Genomic DNA, 12,114 nt, shown 5'->3' with positions numbered 1-12,114 from the left:
ATTTCAAGAGCAGTTGGCTTTTAATTCATCTCTTGTTTATTTGACCCATTTGTTTACAAGTTCCATGACATGTATTGTTGTTATCACACACTTTAGACTAATGCACCCGTTTCTACGTTTACCCAATATGAACTTTTGCTCCCCTCCCGAGGGTTGCTTATGCAATACCCATCATGCTTATTTCCAAGAATTTAACCATGCCTTTCGGAATCATTTGACAAGCGAATGTTCCGAACTATAATCCCCCTACAAGGGCTCATGCTTTTGCAACGGATTTGCATGTCCGTTACACGACCTATGCTTGATATATAACCAATCAGAAGTGATGGTTATTAATTTCTACATTTGTAACATAACTTGTTTGACCTGTTTGGATGCCTAATAGGTATCTCCATTGCTAGACACAACCAAACTCTATTTCTAACTCATGTTTTGACCCGTTTTGTTTGTCTAAGGCACTTTGTCACTCCCGTGACTTAACGGTTTTCCTTGTTTACCAAATTTCAATATAACAAAGTAAGACTAACAATTAAACATAATGTAGCGAAACTATAAGTCGCGTACCTTCAAAGCACTCCCTTCAAGCGCGTATCACCACCGGCTTGTCCGCTTGACGTCCTGGTTTCCTTGCCTATAGAGTTCAATCACAATTCATTTAGAACTCCTTTCATAACACTTAAGGCATTTATTCGCTATAATACACATGTATGCATTTTAATTCAAATTTCCAACTTTTAGCTTTCTTTTGGGCATTTCTACAAACACCTAAAGGGCACATTTTCATATAGTTTTCGATTAAACTCATGACTAATTATTTAGTCGAAACTAACATCAATTAAGCATGTTCACATCAATTTTTCACATTAACAATTCTGAATTCACTTTGTAGAACCCAACTACACTAGAATAACATTCATAATCCTAGTGTTTATCGTATTTCTTCAAAACCCACTTATCACCTTCAATGGTGATTGTGAATTCTCAAGAATAAGCATAATTTCAATAAGTGATTGACTAGGGTTTATTCCTAGACACAATATCATTCTTATCTCATCCAAATAACATGCATGCAACAAGATTTCGAGATTTCTAGTATTCACTCAGAATTTTTAGATGGAACTTTTCAACAAATTTTCACATACCATACGATCCCTTCACTGAGGAGATCACTATTCTATGCTCGGATTTCGTTTTGGAACTGATTTAGGCCTTCAATTTGATGAAATTGCACAATCTAGGGTTTGGGGATTTTTCCTGGTCGCCCTCTGTGTTCTAATCGACCAGACACACACACTTAAGTGTGTGTTTGGTGTAATTTTTGTTTTAATGTTACAAGTTCCAATTTTAACAACTTTGGTCCCTCAATTATTGTTCGATTATTATTTTAGGTGTTTTAACCCACTTATAAGTCACTACAAGACTTTTTACCTAACTAGGTTAGTTTTATTCCTAGTTAGTTCATTTTGCTTATTTACCGACAACATAGTTATAATAAAAGATTTATAATCGCGGGGTGTTACAGTTACTATACAAATCGGCATAGTTTCGCAGTTTGACACAAATAGTCCCTGCGATCGAACAAACTTGATTTCAACACACCAAACCATCCAAAACTTATTTCTAAGTTATGTGAAGGTTATTTAAGGTATGTTAAGCCTATGTGTAACAACATGCACGTTCGTGCGTTGTTACTACTCGATATACTCGTTATGCATAGCACTAGAGATTCGGATCATAATGTAGCTGACGAGGTATGACCCGAATCGGCTAACCCGACCCGGTCAATACCTATTATTTTATTATAAATAAATAATCATAGACATTTATTCTAGAACATTCCATCTTGCATGGATAGGTCACGCAACCAAATCTCCAACTTTTTGGGAAGATTACGCAAATCCCTAACTTATCGGAGCCCATCCTAAGTTAGGAGAAACCCTAATGGTAAACTATAAATAGAGGTAAACATCTAAGGTATAGATCATCTTACTCTCATATAACCTTCTCTTGTACACATACTCTTTTACTCCCAAAACCGAGACTTATTCTCACGCCGGAGGGTGGTTACAGGAATAACCCCATTCCTGTAACGAGTCCTAACGGTGTTCTGTTTTGCAGCTAATAGTTTGGGTCGCCAAGAGTTGAAGTCCTAGTCGGATACTACCGCTAAGGTTAGTGTTTCTTCATTGGCGCCATCCGTGGGACTTTTGCGGTAGCAATCAGGCTGAACCCCATGGCAAGCGATCAGAACATAGCAGTTACCCCAAGCCAAGCGATGGTAGATAATAATCTGGTGGTAGGAACAGGCCCTATAACCGTCGTGCCGGCCTCGCTGGCTGTAACCAGATCGCTCAACTTGGAGTTTGAAGCAGAAGGACCTCCACCAGGTTTTACGGGCACTACCGCCGTTTCTTCTGGAACCGCGGCGACAGACTTGTTTTTCCTACACTTCTCTGCAGTTCCAGTCAGTTGAACCAGGTACAACGGGTGTTAACGTGTTCACCCCAGTAGCAACCACTGGTGCACAGCTAACACGCCTTAACTCTATGCCATTTATTACATCGGCAAGCCCAAGCACTATGATGCCCCAAGTGAGCATGTCTCAGTATTATCAACCTTCGGTTACATACGCCATGCCACCCTTGTATTCTGCAGTGTTAACAGCGGCACTGTCTACGCCGCCTCACCAACCAGTGGTCATGCCAGCATGAATTATGAACGCTCCAGTCACACCGGGAAATCAAGTTTATTTCCCCGGGTACTATTACGCACCTCCATATGGGTATTTACCCCCATATGGCAATTCAATATACACTCCCCAGGGAGCCTCACAAGGCCATACTCAGCAATCGCCATACGCGGCTTATATGCCGCCTTGGTGGACTTTTCCAACGTCGCAACCGGTTTATGCTCAGACCCCGCCGACAGCGGAACCTGCTTACGACAGAGGAAACACATCCAGACCTCGATTTTCTCTAGGTGGAGGCCCCAGCTCCATGCTGAACATCACTTCGGCTCAACCCCCTGTCACTCAGGGTACCAGCCAGAACGGGGTCACCCCTCCAGTACAACCTATCAGTGTAGAAGAAGACGAACTCACCAGACCTTACAAGCCAGTGGATGCAACTTTCAAGTCTAAGTTCACCAGAAGAATATCGGAAGCTCCTATCAAGGAGCCCAAGATGCCTCAAACCGTAGGCAAATACGATGGTCTGGGTGACCCTGACGACCACCTTAATCTATTTAAAAGCGCATGGGAGGTAGCCTGCTGGCCTATGCCCCTCTGGTGCAAAATGTTTGTGCAAACTCTGGTAGGCGCGACACGGGTCTGGTGGGACAGTCTGCCCATCGGGGAAATTAACAGTTTCGAAGATCTGGAATCCAAATTTATCCTACAATTCAACCAACAACGCAGGCACACTAAAGATCGAAACGAGCTCCTTCACATCCACCGGCGAGATAATGAAACGGTGGAAAGTTTCATTGTTAGGTTCAATAAAGAAAGCCTGGCAATCCCGGGTGTCACGAATGATCTAGCGTGTGGAGCTTTCCTACAAGGAGTAAATGATGACGAGCTATTAGGAACACTTCATGGAAGAGATGGTGTGCTTCCCACTATTGATGAAATCTTGAGAATAGCTAAGGTGTACGTGATACAAGAAAAGGCGGTAGCTGCTAGTCACGCGGCTAATAGAAAAAAGGAAGCTCAGAAAAGCCAAGAGGAGAGGGAACAGCGGGGTTCTAAAAATAAAGGCAGAGGAGACCGATACCAAAGAAGTGACAGAACGGACTCGCGGTATGATAGGTCTAGAAACACCTACTCAAGGAGTGAACCCTCTAAGCCGCGATCCGATTATCCTAACTTAAGCAAAACTCCAGCAGAGATCCTAGCCTCCAAGAACCTCAAGTTCAACCCTCCGAAGCCGCTAAAGGACAACTCCAAAAAAGACACAAGCAAGTATTGTGAATACCACAAAGGGAGTGGCCACGATACTAATGATTGTTTTCAGCTAAAGAAGCAGATTGAATACTTTGTAAAAGCGGGTAAATTGGCACACCTAGTGCGAGATATCAAACAGGGCCCGCTGCCCGAGAATGATAAGACAGCGGGTAAGAGGCCGCGGGAGTTAAACATGGTACACGCGGATAAGGGAAAAGGAGCCAAGCGGAGTTTCTCCATGCTCGAACCTTGGATGCTGGCTACCATGACAATAGAGCCCCGCGTGGAAGATTTTCACCTCACTACTGACGCCTTAATCATATCTGCCGCGGTAGGTGATTATCACATGAGAAGAATCCTGGTAGATACCGGGAGTTCAGAGGATATCATATACGAGCATTGCTTTAACAGAATGCAACCAGAAGATAGGAGACTGCTTGAGTCAGTACACGCCCCTATTAAAGGCTTCACAGCGGAAAAGGTTGATCCCATCGGCCAGATTACTTTCCCAGTCACCTTTGGACAAGCTCCCCGGGAAAGAACCATACTCCTTACATTCCTTGTGGTACGCGCTGAGTCTTATCACAAGTAATCATCGGAAGGTTCACCCTGGGGAAATTGGATGCTATCGTATCTACAACATGAGGGTTCATGAAATTTCCCACCCCGCGGGGTATTGCTACTATATGTCGGGATAAGGTGGGAGAGGTATTGGACACTAAAAGATGCCGACAGGGGCCTAATGGCGCCATCGGCCCGGAAAGGTGGGTATTAAGCACGCGCCATCCAGAGCAAACAGTAACAATAGGGGATAGTCTTTCCCCAGAAGTCAAAAATAACCTGAAACAACTACTGAGAAGAAACGCCGACATTTTTGCTTTCGAGCATTCTGACATGACCGGGATACCCCGGGAGAGGGCAGAGCACAGGCTAGCGACACTCCCGGGTATTAAACACTCCCAGTAGTCAAAGAAGTTTGAAAGCTGGTTGAAGCTGGAATACTCAGAGAAACAAAGTACCATACATGGGTGTCGAACCCAGTGATGGTCAAAAAACCAGACGACACGTGGCTGATGTGCATAGATTTCAAAGATTTGAATAAAGCATGCCCCAAAGATGCTTAGCCGCTACCTGAGATGGATTTTAAAGTTGATTCACTGGTCTTGTATAGGTACAAATGTTTCTTAGATGCCTATAAGGGTTACCACCAAATCAAAATGTCCAGAGACGATGAAGAGAAAACAGCGTTTCATACTGATGTAGGTATCTTCTGTTATACCAAGATGCCTTTTAGTTTGCGAAATGCCGGAGCTACATACCAGCGCCTCATGGACAAAGCTTTTGAGAAACAGATCGGCATAAACTTAGAAGTGTATGTCGACGATTTAGTAATCAAGAGCAGGGAAGAAAAACAAATGCTGGAAGACATCGAAGAAACCTTCCAAACGCTCAGGGAGTATAACATCAAGCTCAACCCCAAGAAGTGCTCATTTGGGGTCGAGGAAGGCAAGTTCTTGGGAGTAGTAGTTACCCGGGACGGTTTCAAAGCCAACCTAGAAAAGGTAGCCGCCATAACACGAATGCCCTCCCCAAGGAATCTGAAAGAGGCGCAAGCGTTAAACGGGCGTCTGGTGGCCATCAACAGATTTTTGGCAAGACACGCCGAAAGATCTTTGCCATTCCTAAAAACGCTGAAGGATTGCCTTAACAAGAAGAATTTTAAATGGACCAGCGAAGCGGAAGAAGCCTTACAAGACATGAAGCGTTTCATCGAGAAACTACCCATGTTAACTGCGCCATATCCAGAAGAACTACTCAAAATGTACCTGGCAGCGGCGCATAACGCGGTAAGCGCGGTACTCATGGTGGAAAGGGATGGGAAACAAACACCCATTTACTACATCAGTCGGGTCTTGGCGGGACCCGAAACGAGGTATCCAACTCTTGAAAAATTGGTGCTTGCTCTAGTTCACGCTACTCGGCGGCTACGAAGATACTTTCAAGGACACCGCGTAGAGGTTTTAACAAACTACCTGTTACAGAAAATCTTGCACAAGCCCGAGATCTCCGGAAGATTGGCTAAGTGGGCAATTGAGTTAGGAGCATTGGATATCGAATACCGAAAACGAATAGCAGTCAAAGGGCAGGTAATCGCCGACTTCCTGGCCGAAATTCCTGATGGAGAAGCCATACAGGACCCCTCTATCCGGGACATCGCGGAATCCAGCACAGCTAGACAAACATGGAAGCTTTATTCCAATGGATCATCCAGCGGGAAAGGCTCTGGAGCAGGTCTAATGTTGATAAGCCCGGATGAAATAAAACTGATGTACGCTTTACGTTTCGGCTTTGAGTACTCCAACAATGAAGCAGAACAAGAGTGGATGCGTGTGTTGATTCCTTACTGGTTAATAACCAGGTAAACGAAACATATGAAGCCAAGGATGAGTCAATGGCGAAGTATCTAGCTAAACGAAAGAACTCATAGCTTCTTTTGACAACGTCACACTCAATCACATTCACAGAGGAAAAAATCAAATAGCAGACGCTTTGAGCAAACTCGCCACTTTCGGCATGGAAAAAGAAGTAAAGGTAGAAATATTGCAAACGCCTTCCATTGAACCTCAGGATGTCTTCGCCGTTACAGCGGAAGAACTCTGTTGGTACACTCCCATGTTAAAGTTCCTCACAAAGGGAGAATTACCCTCCGCCAGGGGCGAAGCTCAAAAGATACAAACTAAAGCGTTGCAGTACGAAGTGAACGGTGGCGTCCTATATCGAAAATCATATTTAGGACCACTGCTGCGATGTGTATCCCCAACAGAAGCCAAGTATCTAATTCAAGAGATACATGCGGGTATATGTGGCATTCTGAAGGGTGGTCCATAGGACAACTCTTAAGTGCCTTAAAAAGATTAAAATCCCATGCTTTACACGTTTAATTGTTTGAACTTGGTAACTACTAGTTGTTTGGACGTGCAGGTGCAAATGGAGCTTAAAAGGGAAGTAACTTGGAGCATCATAGAAAAAAATAATTTTTGGATTTGAAGAATAAAGAGGATAGCATGATAGAGGACGAAATTACGAGAACGTAGGCGAAAACGGTGAAGAAAACGGAGTTGAAAGGAAAAAGTTATGCTGAAAACAAGTTTTCATGTTGAAGCCTGCCGTAAGCTACGCCAAGGGCCGTAGCTTACGGCGCTGACTGGCACTTTTTGTCACCATATGACAGTTTAAAGCCACCGTAAGCCATTCCAATCCACCGTAAGCTACGGTGCCCACCGTAGCTTACGGCGCCGACTGTTCTAAAATTGTAGCTCATGCATTAATGGGCCACTTGATGATGTTTTATGCTCTCCTATCATGGGTTTTCGGTTACACAACATTGGGAGATGAATTTTGGCTAACTTTTGGGAGCTTGAAGACATCTTTAATCATTGTTCTTATGTTTCTAACTTATTTTGAAGATCAAGACTTTGTTATGATGTTTGTTAAAGCCATGAGTGGCTAAACTTGTTATGATTGTCTTTAGTTGAAGGTTTGTAAGACTTTATGCTTTGATTTCCTAATTTATAGAATAACAATCTTTATCTGTATGATTTGTTTGTTATGGTGTGTGATTTCTTTGTTGTAAATTGTTGATTCTTATGTTAATCTAGTTTGAAATCATACGTTCTTGGTGCCGTTGGCAATCGAGATATCATGGGTAAAATTAGACTTGGGTAAGGGTTAATTGATCATCGGGTAACAACCTCACGTTCTAGGAATCTGAGTAGTTGGTTCCCTTTCATCACGACAAGTAATCACACATGAGCTATGTCTATGTAGTTCTTTCTAGTGGAATGATAGCATAAATGTCAAAGCAAACCGGAAACTAAAGATGATCATTTGTCTCTAAATTGTTTACAACCAACACTTTCATTTTGCAATTAGAATAGTAATTTAGTTTTTTAAAACTCAATCAATCAAACCAACTCTTGAACTTTATTTTATTGCAATTAGCTTAATTTAGTTAACTTAGATAAACCTTTCAAATAACACATATTCCACAAACTCCCTGTGTTCGATACCCACTTGCCACTATCTATTTAGTAGTAATTGGATTAAATTTGATTGTGACCACGACATCACGTCAAATTTTGGCGCCGTTGCCGGGGAGTAGTGCGCAATGTGTGTTATCTTGTGTATTAGTTAAAAAAATAAAATAAAAAAATAAAATAAAAAAAATTAAAAAATCCAAAAAAGATTTTCTTTGATGTTCGTGATTTACACTTGGTAGTTGAGTAGTGTTGTGCAGGATGACAGTGCATTACACAGATTTCAGCTTCTCTACGTGTAGACTGTGCGGGGGTCCACGTCATCCGTGTATCGGTTGCCATGAGGCCCACTACAGGAGGGCACATGGAAAACCGGTGTCTTATGTTTCACAGCTTCCACCTCCATCATACGTTGATGATTATGAATCAGAAATGGAGGATGATTTTTACTCGGATGGATATGATTGGGACGAGGATGTTTACTATGAGACAAGGACGGATAGTCTATGTTTTTGTTGCGGTCGCGATCACACTTATGATTATGATGTGTGCACGGTGTATTCAGAAAACCCAAAGTATTGGAATAAAAAAATGATGGATGCGCGCATCTTAAGACCATATCAGGGATATCGACAATATCATCCCGAAGAGTATTCTGAGCCCGAAGGTGTTTATACTTATCAGACCGAGGAGGAGAAAGAGCTTGCTATATTGGAAGTGACTTTGTCTAAACTCGAGCAATATTTAGCAACACCCAACCTGTCCGATGAAGATCGAATCAGCTGTTTAGTTTCTAAGTGTCATAATTTAAAAATGAAGATAGAGATAGAACAACGCCTCTCACCATTACCTGATGATATTAGAGATTATTCTCACATGAAGGAGGAGGTTGTGGAGGATAACACCACACCAATGAGTCCTTTATCTGATGAAGAGTCACTGGTGGATCAGATGGTGTGTGCAGATGATGAGGCAGAACAGTCTGAGGAGATGAATATGTGTACCGAACCTCTTCCCATATCAATCATTCAAAATAAAAAGTGTGGGGAAGAGGGTTCGAGGAAGAAGATGAGAAGGGTGAAACCACAAGACATCAGGGTATACATCATGAAGTGGATTAGTGAAACCCGCAGGTGCAGTCTTAACATGCCAATTATACTGACAAATCTATGGAGATGGCATGTAAATTTCCGGGCATTCGTTGGAAATGTTTTGGGTAAGTGTGCATTGAGACCACCATAACACATATCAGGTATGGTCTGGCTGAAGACCTTTAAACTTAGCGCTCTCGGGAGGCAACCCGAGGATGTAGAGTATTGTATTCGTGTTTTGTATTTTGTTTTGTTTTGTTTTGCTGTTGTGTTTGTGTTTTTGTAGGTTACTATGTTTCAATCCTCGCGGATGCAATGATTCAAGTGTGGGGATGTTTTGCAACATCCCCGTTGAGATATCAACGAATCCAAGAGATGTTTATGTTCCTGTCCGATTACTACAACTGCATCATTACCAACACTACTGATTTACAGATCAGGTCGTGTCTTTTTCTCATTGTGTGCACCTTTGTATATATTCATGTTTTTGTTCATGGTTGGGCGGATGGGTGGTGTTTTGATGTGTTTAGTTTATGGGTTGTGAAGGATTGGTGGTGTTCCTAATAATTAGAATAAAAAAGAAATAAAAAAAAGTAAAAAGAAATTTGGGATTTGAGAGTATTAGCGAAAGCTAATGTTGTTGGTTAAAAGCGATCTTTTCCTCAAAACCATACATTGGGACAATGTATCCCAAGTGTGGGGATGATGGGGGGAATTTTTGAGAATTTTAAAAATTTTTGTGAAGCCAAGCGAAAATTGTCAAAATTTGAAAACTTGATATTGTTCCACTTGACACACCGACACCCATTTCTAGTCCTTTATTGGTGAGAGTTTGAGCCACATATGATTATTAATGATGCTTTCTTTGTTTTGAGTGGCGGTGTGTGTATTGTGTTAATAGAACTTGTGTACGAAATCTTGTTAAATCCTAGAGTTAGCATGCTTGTGAAAATGATAGGGATTTTTAGGTAGCCTCGTCCGAATGTGTGAGAGTGTGGGAATTAGGGGTTGGACCTCATACGTTACATATATGAGCTTGATATTGTGAGGGGTGTGGGTTTGGTCTTTAGAAAGCCATGTTTGAGCCTTATGCCATTCGGTTGTGACCCAAACCTACTTCTTACAAAAAAAAAAAACTTTACCTATTGAGACGACCCAGTTTAGGAATTTAGTTTGTGATTGTTGATGTCCTTATATATATTGTTGAGCTTTTATGTCTTATCTTTGTTAAAAAAAAAGAGAAAAAAAAAGAGAAAAAAGAAAGAGAAAAATATGAGAAAAATACAAAAAAAAAGAAGTATTTAGTTGCAATAGTAGTTGAGAATGTTGAAGAAGTTGTGTATATAGTTAATGTTTGCTTTGTTTAGTAGTAGAAATAAAAACCGGGTCAAATCAATTAGCTACTTGCATATATATTCCACCATTTTCCTACCTTTACACATAGCCCCGTTACGACCCGAATGTCCTTTTGATTCATAAGCATGCTAGGTATTTGATAGGAGGAAACTTGATTTGTATACAAGCATATTGTCGCACAATCACACACTTGCATTGAGCGTGTTAGCATAATGTTGCTAATATTACTTGTCACCGAGAGTTGTTGTGAGGGGTGTGTCTTGTGGTATGATAAAAAGTTTGTAAAAGGACGGTACATTTTAGCTTGGTTTGCATGTTGATCGCTTGTGGTTTTGAAATGGTTGGTGAATGAGTTGCTTGGGACAAGCAACGGGTAAGTGTGGGGATGTGACGGGTGGTCCGTAGGACAACCCTTAAGTGCCTTAAAAAGATTAAAATCCCATGCTTTACACGTTTAATTGTTTGAACTTGGTAACTACTAGTTGTTTGGACGTGCAGGTGCAAATGGAGCTTAAAAGGGAACTAATTTGGAGCATCAATGAAAAAATTAATTTTTGGAATTGAAGAAGAAAGAGGATAGCATGATAGAGGACGAAATTACGAGAACGTAGGCGAAAACGGTGAAGAAAACGGAGTTGAAACGAAAAAGTTATGCCGAAAACAAGTTTTCATGTTGAAGCCTGCCGTAAGCTACGGCAAGGGCCGTAACTGACTGGCACTTTTTGTCACCGTATGACAGTTTAAAGCCACCGTAAGCCATTCCAAGCCACCGTAAGCTACGGTGGCCACCGTAGCTTACGGCGCCGACTGTTCAAAAATGTAACTCATGCATTAATGGGCCACTTGATGATGTTTTATGCTCTCCTATCATGGGTTTTCGGTTACACAACATTTGGAGACGAATTTTGGCTAACTTTTGGGAGCTTGAAGACATCTTTAATCATTGTTCTTATGTTTCTAACTTATTTTGAAGATCAAGACTTTGTTATGATGTTTGTTAAAGCCATGAGTGACTAAACTTGTTATGATTGTCTTTAGTTGAAGGTTTGTAAGACTTTATGCTTTGATTTCCTAATTTCTAGAATAACAATCTTTATCTTTATGATTTGTTTGTTATGGTGTGTGATTTCTTTGTTGTAAATTGTTGATTCTTATGTTAATCTAGTTTGAAATATACGTTCTTGGTGCCCTTGGCAATCGAGATATCATGGGTAAAATTAGACTTGGGTAAGGGTTAATTGATCATCGGGTAACAACCTCACATTCTAGGAATCTGAGTACTTAGTTCCCTTTCATCACGACAAGTAATCACAGATGAGCTATGTCTATGTAGTTCTTTCTAGTGGAATGATAGCATAAATGTCAAAGCAAACCGGAAACTAAAGATGATCATTTGTCTCTAAATTGTTTACAACCAACACTTTCATTTTGCAATTAGAATAGTAATTTAGTTTTTTAAAACTCAATCAATCAAACCAACTCTTGAACTTTATTTTATTGCAATTAGCTTAATTTAGTTAACTTAGATAAACCTTTCAAATAACACATATTCCACAAACTCCCTGTGTTCGATACCCACTTGCCACTATCTATTTAGTAGTAATTGGATTAAATTTGATTGTGACCACGACATCACGTCACATTCATGCTGGACCCCGGGCAGTGGTCGCCAAAATCCATAACGCCGGGT

The sequence above is a fragment of the Helianthus annuus genome, chromosome 3 (genome assembly GCF_002127325.2).
Source record: "Helianthus annuus cultivar XRQ/B chromosome 3, HanXRQr2.0-SUNRISE, whole genome shotgun sequence".
In the NCBI taxonomy this organism is placed as follows: Eukaryota; Viridiplantae; Streptophyta; class Magnoliopsida; order Asterales; family Asteraceae; genus Helianthus; species Helianthus annuus.
Note: the sequence above shows the minus strand (reverse complement) of the source record.